The sequence below is a fragment of the Pelodiscus sinensis genome, chromosome 6, assembly GCF_049634645.1.
Source record: "Pelodiscus sinensis isolate JC-2024 chromosome 6, ASM4963464v1, whole genome shotgun sequence".
NCBI classification, from domain to species: domain Eukaryota; kingdom Metazoa; phylum Chordata; order Testudines; family Trionychidae; genus Pelodiscus; species Pelodiscus sinensis.
In genome coordinates, this window is record NC_134716.1 from 96,318,652 (window position 1) to 96,331,593 (window position 12,942).

The 12,942-nt window shown below is 41.3% G+C and overlaps 1 protein-coding gene across 3 annotated transcripts in view; it reads left to right on the forward strand.

Moving 5' to 3' along the window:
* Positions 1-12,942, forward strand: part of ANKRD55 (ankyrin repeat domain 55) — a 211,057-nt gene that overhangs the window by 81,821 nt on the left and 116,294 nt on the right. For 2 of the 3 annotated variants that reach the window (XM_075932437.1, XM_075932439.1), the window contains exon 2: positions 438-564. The exons of the other annotated variant lie outside the window; for it this stretch is intronic. The gene's annotated coding sequence lies outside the window, so the exon portion shown is untranslated. The remainder of the gene's footprint in view (positions 1-437; positions 565-12,942) is intronic. 3 annotated transcript variants of the gene reach the window in all.

Here is a 12,942-nt window from a genome sequence, read left to right on the forward strand (position 1 = left end):
GTGCTGCTCAATTCACCAAGAGGACTTACTAGCCAAAGGTTTCCAGGAACTGAAGGAGAAACCCATTCCCCCCTGGCAAAACTTCCACTGACTTCCTGGAGACCCGGGTTTGAACTTAAAAGCATTCTGCATGTCAAAGAATGCTTTGCAAGGTTTTTCCCAGTAGCAGTCCCATGAGAGATGTACTGTTTGCCATGATGATGCATATGTATGTTTTGGAAGATGGAGTGTAAACAGAAAACTGTTCAAGTAGAAATGCTTTAACCTTATGATATAAAAACAACTAACATTCAACAATTTGATACAAGGAAATCACCAGATTCCTTCAATATCACAAAAATAAACGCTTAATTATATATTGTACTCTGCTTTCACAAATGTTTTGCATGATATACAGTAGCAGGTTCACTCACTTTTTACATGGCTTCTTCCCTCAGGGTGGCTTGTGGGGAAGTAACCAGCTGCTCCGATGCCAACGCGCCCCCTTTGGGTGAGGTGTTACTCTTCAGGGCACTGCCCTCCGGCACTGACCACTCCGGTCTTGATCTGCGCCCCATTCCAGGGGTGAGTCATTGTTCTTCCTCTGCTCCTCCTCCAGGCTCCTCCCTACTCCCTAGGACCCCCAGTTCTTCTTCCATTCTGCCTGCCCGGTTACCTCCTGCAACCCTGCCTTGCAGACTTATGGCCTGGGGCTTCCCTGGCTCAAACTCCCCCAGCCTACCACAGCTGCCTCCTTGCAGCCCAGCTGTTTAGGGCTGCCTCCATATGAGCCCTGTCCTCCATGACTGCCTCCTTGCCCTAGGGCCTCAGGCTGGGTAGCCTGGGTTTGCTAGGCTGAAGCCTCTCTCACTGCAGGCAGGCAGGTCTCTCTCCTCCTCCCAGGAGATGCTCTATATGGCCTCCAACTGGGCCCTCCTTTAGCTGCCTCAGCTGGGCTTCCTCCTGACTCTAGGTCTCAGCCCCTTAAAGGGCCAGCACAGGGCAACGTCCTGCCACAATACGTATTTGAGAGACGCACCGAAGGTTGTTTCTGGTTGTATTTTAGACATTTATGGTGTCATAGTATTCTGATGATGATGATTTCATTTGCTGATGCACATAGTGCTTGTATTAATAGTACAGTAGACTTCCAATAATCCGGAACCTATGGGACCTAGGTGGTGCCAGATTATCAGATATGCCGGACTATCAGGAGGTACTATAAGATGGCTATATATACCGTATACATTATATACTGTATATAAAGTGTTCTTAACCCTTTTTATTGTACATACTGTGTACAGTATACTGTAATATTTTTGTTTTTTAAGCCTTTTTTTACCCTTTTTGCTCAGTTCAGCTGCTGCCGCTGTTACTTTGTAACTCATTTTTTGCTGAAGCTCACTCACTAGGCTCTTGCCATTTTGATGCCGGACTATCAGGAGTGCCGGACTATTGGATGCCGGACTACTAGAGTTTTACTGTGTATATATAAGAAAAATAGATGTTCAGAAAATGTTATTTCAGTTACAAAAGTGGCATGACAGGTGCAAAATTTTAAACTATGCTAATAAGTTATTGTAGGAAAGTGAGGTACAGAGGACGGTGGCCCAGCAGGTAGTGTGTTCTTAACCTAAAACTGTATGTTTCTGGGTTATGTTCCTTGCTCTATCACAGACTTCCCATGCGGCCAGGAAAGTCACATTCCCAAGCTGCAAAATGAGGATAACATCCCTATCTCACAAGGGCATTGTGAGGGTAAATGCAGTGTGAGGTTCTCTGATACTATGACATTGGAGGGCACAAGTAGGAATACTGTATGCAGTGTTATTGTTACCCTGTTGGTCCCAGAATATTAGCAAGACAAGGTTGATGAGGCTTTGGAGATGCTTTCAAAAGAGATTGTCTAGATGGCCACAAGAGTTTCAAAAAAGCGATTCGCTTTTTCGAAAGAGAGCGCCCAGGCAATCTGGACACTCTTTCAAAAAAGCCCTGTTTGCGTTCCAGAATGCCTTTTTTCAAAAGAGCTCTTTTGAAAAAAGCGTTCTTCCTGGTAAAAGTAAGCTTACTGATTTTGAAAAAAAGCCACGTTCTTTCGATTTAATTTCAAAAGAATGCAATGGCAGTCTAGATGCAGGTGAAGTTTTTTTGAAAAAAGGCCACTTTTTTAAAAAAAAATCCTCCGTAGTCTAGACATACACTATATCTTTTATGGGACCAACTTCTGCTGGTGAGACCTTGCTTCATCCACCTTGTCCTTCTGTTCTATGTAGGTTTTTGGAGCATAGTCATCACTATAGTATCTGAGCATTTTTCAGTAGTGCATTAAGCAACATGGCTAACATCCAGCACATAGGCTACATCTACACTGTAACCTTCTTCTGGAAAAGCTTATGCAAATGAAGCATGGAGTGGAATATCACCCTTCATTTGCATAATTAATTAGCAGCCATTTTTGCGCAAGAGGCTTTTGCACAAAAAGGAGCTGTGTAGGCGGTTCCTTATTGTGCAAAACCCTCCTCTTGCGCAAGAGCCATTCTTCCTGACAAAATGAGGAAGAATGGCTCTTGCAAAAGAGAGGGTTTTTGCACAAAAAGGCACCATCTACACAGCTCCTTTCTGCGCCAAAGCCTCTTGCGCAAAATCAGCTGCTAATTAATTATGCAAATGAAGCACAGTGATATTCCACTCCGCACTTCATTTGCATAAGCTTTTCCGGAAGAAGGCTACAGTGTAGATGTAGCCATATTCTCCCCAGAACTGCTCTAGTACCACTGCATGGTTAATGGAAAGGGTTAAGGTGGGGGTAGAAATCCAACATGGAACACCCCCCACCATAAGTGCTGGAATTAAATGTATTGGGACTGCTACTGCACCCCCTGGCTTGAAGAGCTTTCCATCATATACAGAGTTTCCAGTTCTGTTCAATAGCTCTCAGAACCCCTATACAAATTGTTCCAGCACCACTGACCCCCCCCACTCATCCCACATGTTAGCCCTTAATGTCTCCAAGAAGCATTGTCCCAAGAGAAAATAGGGGCTACAGCCATTGTATAGTGCATTGTAGGTGTGGCAGTGAGTTGAAAGAAATAGGATGCATCCGGTCTGTGTTGAGGTTGAAACCTCTTCTCAGATATTGAATAAACAATGACAATTATGTAAAGACCCAAAAAAGAAAACCAACAATCCTGACAGGATATGGCCCACTTTTCTCATCACTGCGGTCTGGAAATTCAAAACATGATGCCAGCTGAACATACACATGTGTTTCTAAGTTCATTCGTGCCAAGTGAAGCTTCTAATCTTTTGAAATTACAATTGATCTGAACAAAAGGAATAGGGGTTCCCTTTAAACACCACTAGCTGTTTGGATTGCCTTTGCCTAGTCATTGGTTTCCCCTGTGCCTTAAAGATCAAATAGTGTTATTACTCATTATTATATCTGACACAGGATATTTTTCACTGTAAAAATTTAAATGAAAATTAACTTATAATTTTAATCAAATATTTTTGCAAAAAAACCAGCTTTTAATCAAAAAGCCAATAACCCATAAGACCAAACACTTTTCAGTTTTCAGAGTGCCAACAAAATGTGACTATTTTTCATAAAAATCTCCTTTTTCATGAAACACCCATTTTTCAACAAACAATTGTTAATGTTTCTGTTAATGACTATAGTTAGATCCACAAAATTGCTTGGAACTCTGCACAAACACTTTAAAAAATCAAAGTAGTAAACAATATGAAAAAACACTTCCAAATATCAAATAAAAGCAATTTATGATGGCAGTCTGCAGTTAATACCTAAACTTCCATGGAAAAATATGCCATTATGACAGTTCAGTGTAACACTATCCTTTTTGGTTTTTTGTTTTTGTTTAGGAAAGAATATCTTTCATAGATCGGTTTGTGAGATGGAGTTGTGATCTAAGGGCCTGAATGGAGAAAGGAATACTCAGTTGAAGTTAGTGTCTTTGTGTATAATACACACACCACGATCATGCTATCTGAGTGGCAATTTCTGTATTTTGTAAATTCTCTGAAAATGGATAAAGGAGTAAAAAACATTTTATACCCACTTACACAACCAAATAAGCTTTAGATCATAAAACTAATTATGACCAACCTAAAAAAATAAACATTCCTTTCTTTTGTGATGATGATGGACATTTTCACTGCAAAACATCTGCATAAACATCAGTAAACACCATGCATGTGCCCAGGCATTTACCAAGTGAATCTTTCTTTGAGAATCTTTTGTGCGCTTCATCAGTAATGGTTAGAGATAATGGCCATTTACATTGCTGTATTTTATTATTTTCTTCTTTAGGAGCCCTTTTGTTGTTTTTTTTAGTTTTTTCCGGGGGGGGGGGGGGGGGCAAAAGCAGAAGATGACAGTTAACATATACAAAATTCTTCTGTAAAACTCAGGGTTTTATTACCAGGACAAGTGCTCTTTCTGGGCTGTTCACATGAAGCAGAAGAAATTTTTGATGATGGGTTAAGTTAATTCTATGTCTGCATTCCATAGGTCTGTTCCAGAGATTTATACTGTACCTGGTCATTTCTCACTTATATTTGCTCTATAATCTAATCAGTAAACAATTTGCCTTTTGCGCCAAATGTCTAGCAAATTCTAGTAGTACCAGTTGCACCTATCACTTGCACACAAACACTCACACCTCTGTATGTTCAGTGAACTTTGAACACTGCCATGCAAATAGACTTGAGTGTAAGTTCTTGGACACAAGCAGTTTACTTGCCATTTATGCTTATAATCAGTTCAATTAGTTTTTAGTGCACCAGTTACTTTCTGAAGCAAGAATCTATCAATTGCATAATATCCTTTAGTGGGGCCAAAACTTACTATTTATTCATTAAAGCCATAGTATTTGTACATGTGCAAACTACATCAAAGTACGAGGGTGTACACGACAGATCCAGAGGTTTTTGTTTCATCCCATTCCTAGTGTTCTCATTCTGCAGCCTTTAAGTGTTTGTTTGCAGAACATTTTTGGAGCATACTGATAAAGGCATAAATTTTCAAGATTACTTGCAATCTTGCACCTGTGTTTAATTGTGAGTCTTAGTCTATGTCTACAGTACATAAGTTGGGTTGTACCGGGTTGAGTGCAGCTAAAGATCAGGAGCCAATACACAGTGCTTTTGAATATAGAGATTCTTCAACTACCAGTATGTGGAAAGAATCTAATATTCTCTGGGCAACATGGCAGTCTCAGTAGTAACTAATTTAGTGGTGGAGAAATGTCAGAAACCGTTCCTTTCTGCTATCGGCAGTTGGAAAGCCTGATGTTCGCAGTGTACAGAGTAAGTGCTGCTTCTCTGGATTGGTGCAAAGGTTGAGTTGGGTGCAAGGACTCTACCACAGATGTTCATGTACCACCACTTACTCCCTATGCAGGGGAGAAGTATAGTCATGATGAAGAATCCAGGCACCATGGGTATAACATATAGTTCCCCTATGTCACTTGTCTTTACTGCAGCTCGGAGCACTTCAGAAAGGAGATCAGTATCACTAAACCCATTTAGAGAGTGGAGTGATGCCCTCAAGGTCACTGGAAAAAAGCCAGGATTAGAAACAATTTCCCTTGAGACTCACTCCAGTGCTCTATCCACTAGGCCACACTACTATGAAGAGAAACCAAAATATTAGTGATGGGGCATTCACCGCCCTCCCCCAAACATGTGATGAGTGTTAATATGGGCTTGAAAACTAAGTAACTTGCCTACTCACACCTCACAGGTCAGCCAGGCCTAACTAGAAACAAAGCCCAGCTAGGGGAGAGCCAACCTTCTTTCCCTAGATAACTGGGTGAATGCTTGGAGAAGATGGGAGATGGGCTGAGAAGTTACAAGAGAAGAAGACTAGACAGACTTTGGCAGGGGTGAGCTGGAAGCCTGACTGAGATGAACGGGACCCTACTTAAACCCCCTGAGTAAGAGAAGGAGGCTCCCATACCCTTCATCGGGGGTGGGTTGAGGCATAGTATAAACACCATGCCTAAGCCTTTGATGAGGTGGCTGCTAGATGAGCCCAGCTAGGCTGAAGGTCTGGTTTTGTGTATGTCCTTTATTATCCTTTTGATAGGACTTAGTAACCCAAGAACAGGAAGGACTCTGTAAAGTGGTCTGGCTGGAGGGCCAAGACAACCTTATGGGTAAAATAGGCTGAAAGGTAGTGGGAAAGGAGAAGTGAAGTACAGTTAGTGCTCAGGGGGTTAGCAAATTGTCACATACCCAAAAAGTAGTGTGGCGGGACATAGTCGTTGCCCCGTACCAGTAAGTCTAGCTGCTGGGGTACTCTGGACTCACTAACTGTGTGGTAGAACTCCCATTGCTGGGTGCTTCTTGGGGCACTCCAGAAGGAATACTGAGTAACTCTCACTTCATCTGAGGGTATGTCTAGACTGCAGAATTTTCCCTTGGTACCAGAAGTATCTCAGAAAAGCTCTGCCATGTCCAAGAAACATGTCTGCTTTTCCAAAAAAAATTTCAGAAAAGCAGACGCGTTTGTTTTGGCATCCCTGTAAACCTCATTCTACGAAAGAGGCCTTTTTTCCGACATTTGGCCCAGTGTAGATGGGCCAATTGATGGAAAAGCCTCTTTTGGAAGAAAAGTGGAAAAAGATATGCAATTTATGAACCACAATTTGAATATCGTTTTCTGATAGAACTTTGTAGTCTAGACACAGCCAGAGAAGTGCTACTTCATCCCAGTGCCTCTACATCACCTCCAGCACAGATAAGAGTTTACTATCATAGTTTCCCCCCATCTTTCACAAATCTGGTGTCCTTACAAGAGGCAAATCAAATGCAAAGAACAAGGAAAGTTCTAGTTGCTTGGCAATGGCCAAGCTCCTAGCTTTTAATATGAGATTTAAAGAATGTGGAATTCCCAGGAAATCTAAATTCAGAAGTGAAAGGGTTAAAACAAAGGCAATATTTTTGGAACTTACAGGCCTCACCAAGCAGTGAACAAGACTTCATTTTATAGCTTGATGTAGGTCTCCTTTTTTTTTCTTTTTGAAAAATGACCTGACAAGAAATATAAACAGTCCTTTGTAGAACTCCTTTAAAATCACCCCTTTATCTTTCATCATCTTCCTTTCTAGCAGCTATGTTTTATTATAACAGTATAAGCAGATTTGGGGAAGCAAAATAGATGGAGGTGGACAGACTAATGGGAGGTTGAAATAAAGTGCATTAAGAATTCTTATAAGAGCTTTTAATAATTATGTTCTTTAGATTTACTTGTTTTCTTTAAGAGATATGCATTTCCCTCTAATTCTGCTGTGATAAATAAAGATCACATTCCACAGAAATTTCGCCATTTGAAAAAATGCATGGCATCCATATTTACTGCACAATTTTTTTTACAAGCTAAGAATTATGTACACAAAAAGATGCTAAAAGAACACTTATAAATTGTAAATTGAAGCATGCAAAAATTAAGAAATGCCACAATTAAGGTTGCTTCTGCAACTAATTCAACTCCCTTGTGTGTACAGATTATGATAGTCTGTAATTACATTACAGCATGCTACTGTTTCCATAGGACTCTGCCTTATTTCGTGCACAGGATGGATGAGGCTCATTTAAAATAGTCAGTATTTTGTTCTCCATTGTTCAGTGTGTAGCCCTATACTTTAATTCCTGCCCGCTATTCAAACACTGTTCTAAGAATGGAAAGATTTCTTCATAGGCTTTTTTTAAGGAGCATCTGAGTCCTTCACACAGATTAATTAATTTATTTTCACAACAACACCATGAGGTGAGGGGCTTCTGTTTTCTCCAATTTATATATGGGGAACTGAAGCACAGAGATAAAGGACAAACGTATTCACTAATTTTGGATGCCTATTTTGACACACCCAAGACCTGATTTTTTTCAGAGTGCTTAGCATTTTATAACACTTTATATGTTCACAGCACCGCTCCCATTGACTTCACTTGCAGCAGTGGGTACTGAACACTACTGCAAATTAGGTCCTATGGTCTCAGGAAAGGCATTAAGAAAACGAGGGGCCCACAATTAGGCTTAGCCACAGCTTGTATGTACTTACCCCCTCTAGCACTCTTTGGGCTAGTGCAAATATAAAGAGCAGTGCAGTATGGGCACTGCCAGCAAGGGCATGGCTGAGCCATACTGAGTACTAACCCACCTTAACCATTGGGTATGTACTCGACCACAGCTCAGCCCTGTAGCTTTACTATCCATGCTACAGTAACTACTCTATTTATATTCCTACTAGCTTGATGAGAGCTAATGCATGTATATATATGATTGAGCAGGGAATCCCATCCCTAGCTCATATGTGGGTGCGTCTAGACTGGCAAGATTTTGCACAAAAGCAGCCGCTTTTGCGCAAAAACTTGCCAGCTGTCTACACTAGCCGTATGAATTTGCACAAGAGCACTGACTTTGTAATGTACAAAATCAGTGCTTCTTGCACAAATATTTTCATGCTCCCGCTTGAGAAAAAGCCGTCTTGCGCAAGAATACTTGCGCAAGAGGGCCAGTGTAGACAGGGAAGAACTATTTTGTGCAAAAAGCCCCGATGGCTAAAATGGCGATCGGGGCTTTCTTGCGCAAAACGCCTCTAGACTGGCCTTGGATGCTTTTGTGCAAAAGCACTTTTTGCGCAAAAGCATCCGTGCCAATCTAGACGCGCTTTTTTAAAGAGGAATAAGGGATCTTTCGGAAAAGGCTTTATTTTCCAAAAGATTCCCATCTAGACTGGTGCTTTTTTCCGGCAAAGCTCCGAGCCGGAAAAAAGTGGCAGCCATGTTTATGCAAATGAAGCGGGGGGATTTAAATCCCTGCTTCATTTGCAATTGCATTGTGTCTAATTTGCATCCCTTTTACGGAAAAGGGATGCAGTCTAGACACAGCCATATTGTATTGCATCTACTCTTCTGCATACACTCAAGTACAGGTATCTTGGCAGCCCTGTTGGGCATCCTGGAAAAAGGAGGATATCTTATTTAATGTAGACTAAGATTAGGACACTGTGGGCAGATTAATTCTAGTTTTTAGGACTCATCACCATCCTTTTTAATGTAAAACAATTGTGGGGTGAGGAGCATGTACAGTTTGCAAATTGGAATTTCTCTTCCACTAGAATCACAAACTATCCTTACAATGTAGCTATCATCAAAGTGTGTGATACAGTCAGTGCAATCTATGGACATGCTGTTATGCCTCTATATTTTGTATATATTAAGTAAGACAGCAAAAATGCCATGCAAACATTAAATGAAAAGATAGAGGGTCTGATCCAAAGTTCACTTTAGTCAATGGATGTGACGAAAGTGGATGTGTTCCTAATTTATTTTATACGACTAAATTCATGTGTAATAGGCATGCAGTGATCTTAACCACCTGTGGAGCTATTTTTCTTGTAAGGCTTAACCACCAAACCAATGTTGGGATAATTAGGGTAATCTGACATGGAGACAAAAAGACCTTATTTAAGCACTGGCAACCTCTTTTTGTGGATAGCCCACAGAATATGGATTTTTTCCAGTGTTGCTTTGTTTTAGGGCAGAATTAGTGTGCTATGAAAGAACATACAACTGCCACCCTATATGGATAGAGACATCATTAATATTTTAATTGAATCAATACTACTGGGAATTGTGTGATTATGGGAGATTTTAATTGCCCAGCTCTAGATTGGAGAACAAGTGATACTAACAGTAGTAGGATTGAGACCTTTCTGAATGTGATACCTGACAGATTTCTTCACCAGATTGACTCTGTGGTCATACTCTGACTGGAGAATTGCTAATATAGTATCTATTTTTAAGAAGGGAAGAGGCGATCTGGGAAACTACTGGCCTGTTTGTTTGACCTCCATTTTATGCAAGGTCTTGGAAAAATTTTGTAAGAAAGCAGTCGAGGACTTTGAAGTGAATAATCACTGGAATAAAATACTACATGATTTTACAAAAGGTAGATCATGCCAGATTTACCTGACCTCCTCCTTTAAGATAACTGATTTTTTTTTTCAAAATCTAATTTACCTGGATTTCAGAAAGGCATTTGATAGTTGCAAATTAAAAATTATTACAGAAAAATTATTATTACTTTCTATTCTGACACTCTCAGGATCTAATGGGGGCCAAACCAGAGAATTTGCCAGACCCCAAGAGGTCAATATTGTACCAAGTGGGTCTCTCTCTAGATTTGTTTCACCAAGGCGAATAAACGGAACAATTTTTGCAATGCTGCTTAATAATGTATGACTGTACTGATACACTCTATATAAGCCTATGCCTCGCCAAGGTTTATCATTTCTCTTTATAACCAAGGCTACGTCTATACTGCTTCCTTCTAGTGCCAAAGCCCATGCAAATGAAGCATGTATTAGCATATTGTTGTGCTTCATTTGCATAATTAATTAGGGGCCGTTTTTGCACAAGACTGCTCCTTTTTGCACAAAAACCCCCTCTTTCGCAAGAGCCGTTCTTTCCGAAAAAATGAGGAAGAATGGCTCTTGCAAAAGAAGGGGGTTTGTGCAAAAAGGAGCCATCTAAACAGCTCCTTTTTGTGCAAAAGCCTCTTGCACAACAACAGCCCCTAATTAATTATGCAAATGAAGCACAACAATATGCTAATTTGCACTTCATTTGCATAGGCTATTGCACAAGAAAGAAGCCTTATAGACGTAGCCCAAGTGTTACTGTTCTTACACAATTGTATTGTATTGGCAAAAGGAAATACGTAGATAAAGCATAGAAACCATGCTTACGCTTAGCATTACCAGCACTTCCACTTCTTGCTGGAGTCTTAGACATTTAAGTGTAATTAGAGCTAAATAACAGTACAGAAAACTGAGAGCCAAGACTGGTAGCTTTAAGCAAATGTTATGGGACTGTGGGCAATTTGGCTACACACAAGAGAAGCAGACATCCAACTAACTAAAATCATGCTGGATCATGGATGTTGCCAGACCAGAGACCACTGGATTACAGAAGTTCAACCTGTAGTTAAATTGGAGCAGATGGGGATTAACATGAGAATTGAAAGGTTGACAAGGAACTGTTTTTTTTTAAAAAGACTACAGTGTGTCATACTACAAGGTGAACTGTCAGGCTGGAGGGAAGTTACTAGTGGAGTCCCTCAGAGATCAGCCTCGGCCTATTTTAATTAACATTTTTTTTAGCGAGTGTAACACAGCAGGCCTCACTACTATTAGGCTCCCTCTGCTAAACACTCTTGGAATTAGCTTTTCAGTTCTAGAGTGCCCCCTTTCAGCTAGTGTCACACCTGCTGTTACCTGTTTTCCTCCACCTCTATGCATTAGGACCCACATCCCTCCCAGACCATGGCCTCCTCCCCTCTGGGTACTGCCTGCCTCAGTGCCCCCTCACTCTGGGGTCCTCTCCCTCTGGGTACTCCCAACTCTCTATGACCACCTTGCCTCAATAACCCCCTGACAATCTTCATCTAGCCCCTTACCTCAGAGGCAAACTGAAGTCTGAAATGGCCACTCATCATTGGCAATGGGGTGTGGACCTGCTGCCTTTGCTTACCCTGGCTGCCTCCCTGCAATCCTAGTAGCCTCAGACCTTGCTTCAGCCCCTGCAGCCTGGGAGCTTGCCAGGCCAGAGCTTCCCCAGCTCTGCCTGCCTTTTCCCAGCCCTGCTCTAAGTCAGAAAGCTTCTTGCTTCCCTGGCAGCTAGGTCCCTCCTGTTCCAAAGCTGGAGCAAGAGTGAGTCTGTGTGTCTTCTCCTCCCTCCAGGAACCCTTATTTATCCAGCCCCAGCTGGGCCCCAGTTGGCGGTACCTGCCTCAGCTGTGGGACTTTGATCTCTTAGCCCTCTCCCAGAGCTGGGTTTTACCCTTAAAGGGCTGGTGCAGGGCAGATGCCCTGTCACAATGAGCTTTACACAAAAACTGGGAGTGTGCTGATAAAATTTGCAGCGGATACAAAGTCGATATGGAGGAATATCATACAAAATATTATACAAAAGGATACAAAAAGATAGGGAGGACCTTGAAAACTGGACTAATAGAAATAGAATGGAGGGTCGTGGACTTTGAATTATTACATTAGGAACTAATAAAAAGCATTTTTTGCAGTAAGATGGAGACGACATTTGAAAATGACAGAATAGAAAAAAACCTGAAATTATTGATCATGGGATGACTGAGCCACCAGTGAGAGGAGACCATGAAAAAAGGCTAATACAGTTGTAGGATATATCTGACAAGGTATTTCAGTTGAGACAGGGAAGAATTAGTACCATTATACAAGGTATTGGTCAGACCTCACTTGGAATATTGTGTGCAGTTCTGTTCTCCCATGTTTAAGGAATATGAATTCAAACTGGAAAAGGAGTAGAAAAGGGCTACTAATCTGATCAGGGGAATGGAAAATCTACCTTATGAGAGGAAGCTCAAAGAGCTTGCTTTGTTTAACCTAAACAAAAGTCCGAGTGGAGATATGACTGCTGTCCATAAATACATCAGAGGGATAAATATCAAGGAGGAAAGATGAGTTATTTAGGGTAAACACAAATGTTGACACAAGAACAAGTGAATATAAGATGGCCATCAACAACTTTAGGCTTGAAATTAGACAAATGTTTCTAACCATTGAAGGAGTGAAGTTCTGAAGCAGCCTTCCAAGGGGGAAAGTGGGGCAAAAAAGCTAACTTTAAGACCGAGCTTGGTATGTTTATACAACTACCAGTAACAAATATCCCCAAATGGCCAGAGATGGGGCACTAGATAGGGAGGGCTCTGAGTTACTACACAGAATTATTTTCCACGTGTCTGGCAGGCTGGTCTTGCCAACTTCTCAGGGTCCAACTGATTGCTACTTTTGGTATTGGAAGGGAATTCTCCACCAGATCAGATTGGCTGAGACCATGAGGGGGTTTTGCCTTCATCTGCAGTCTGTGGCACTGGTCACTTGCAAGTTTACCATGGAG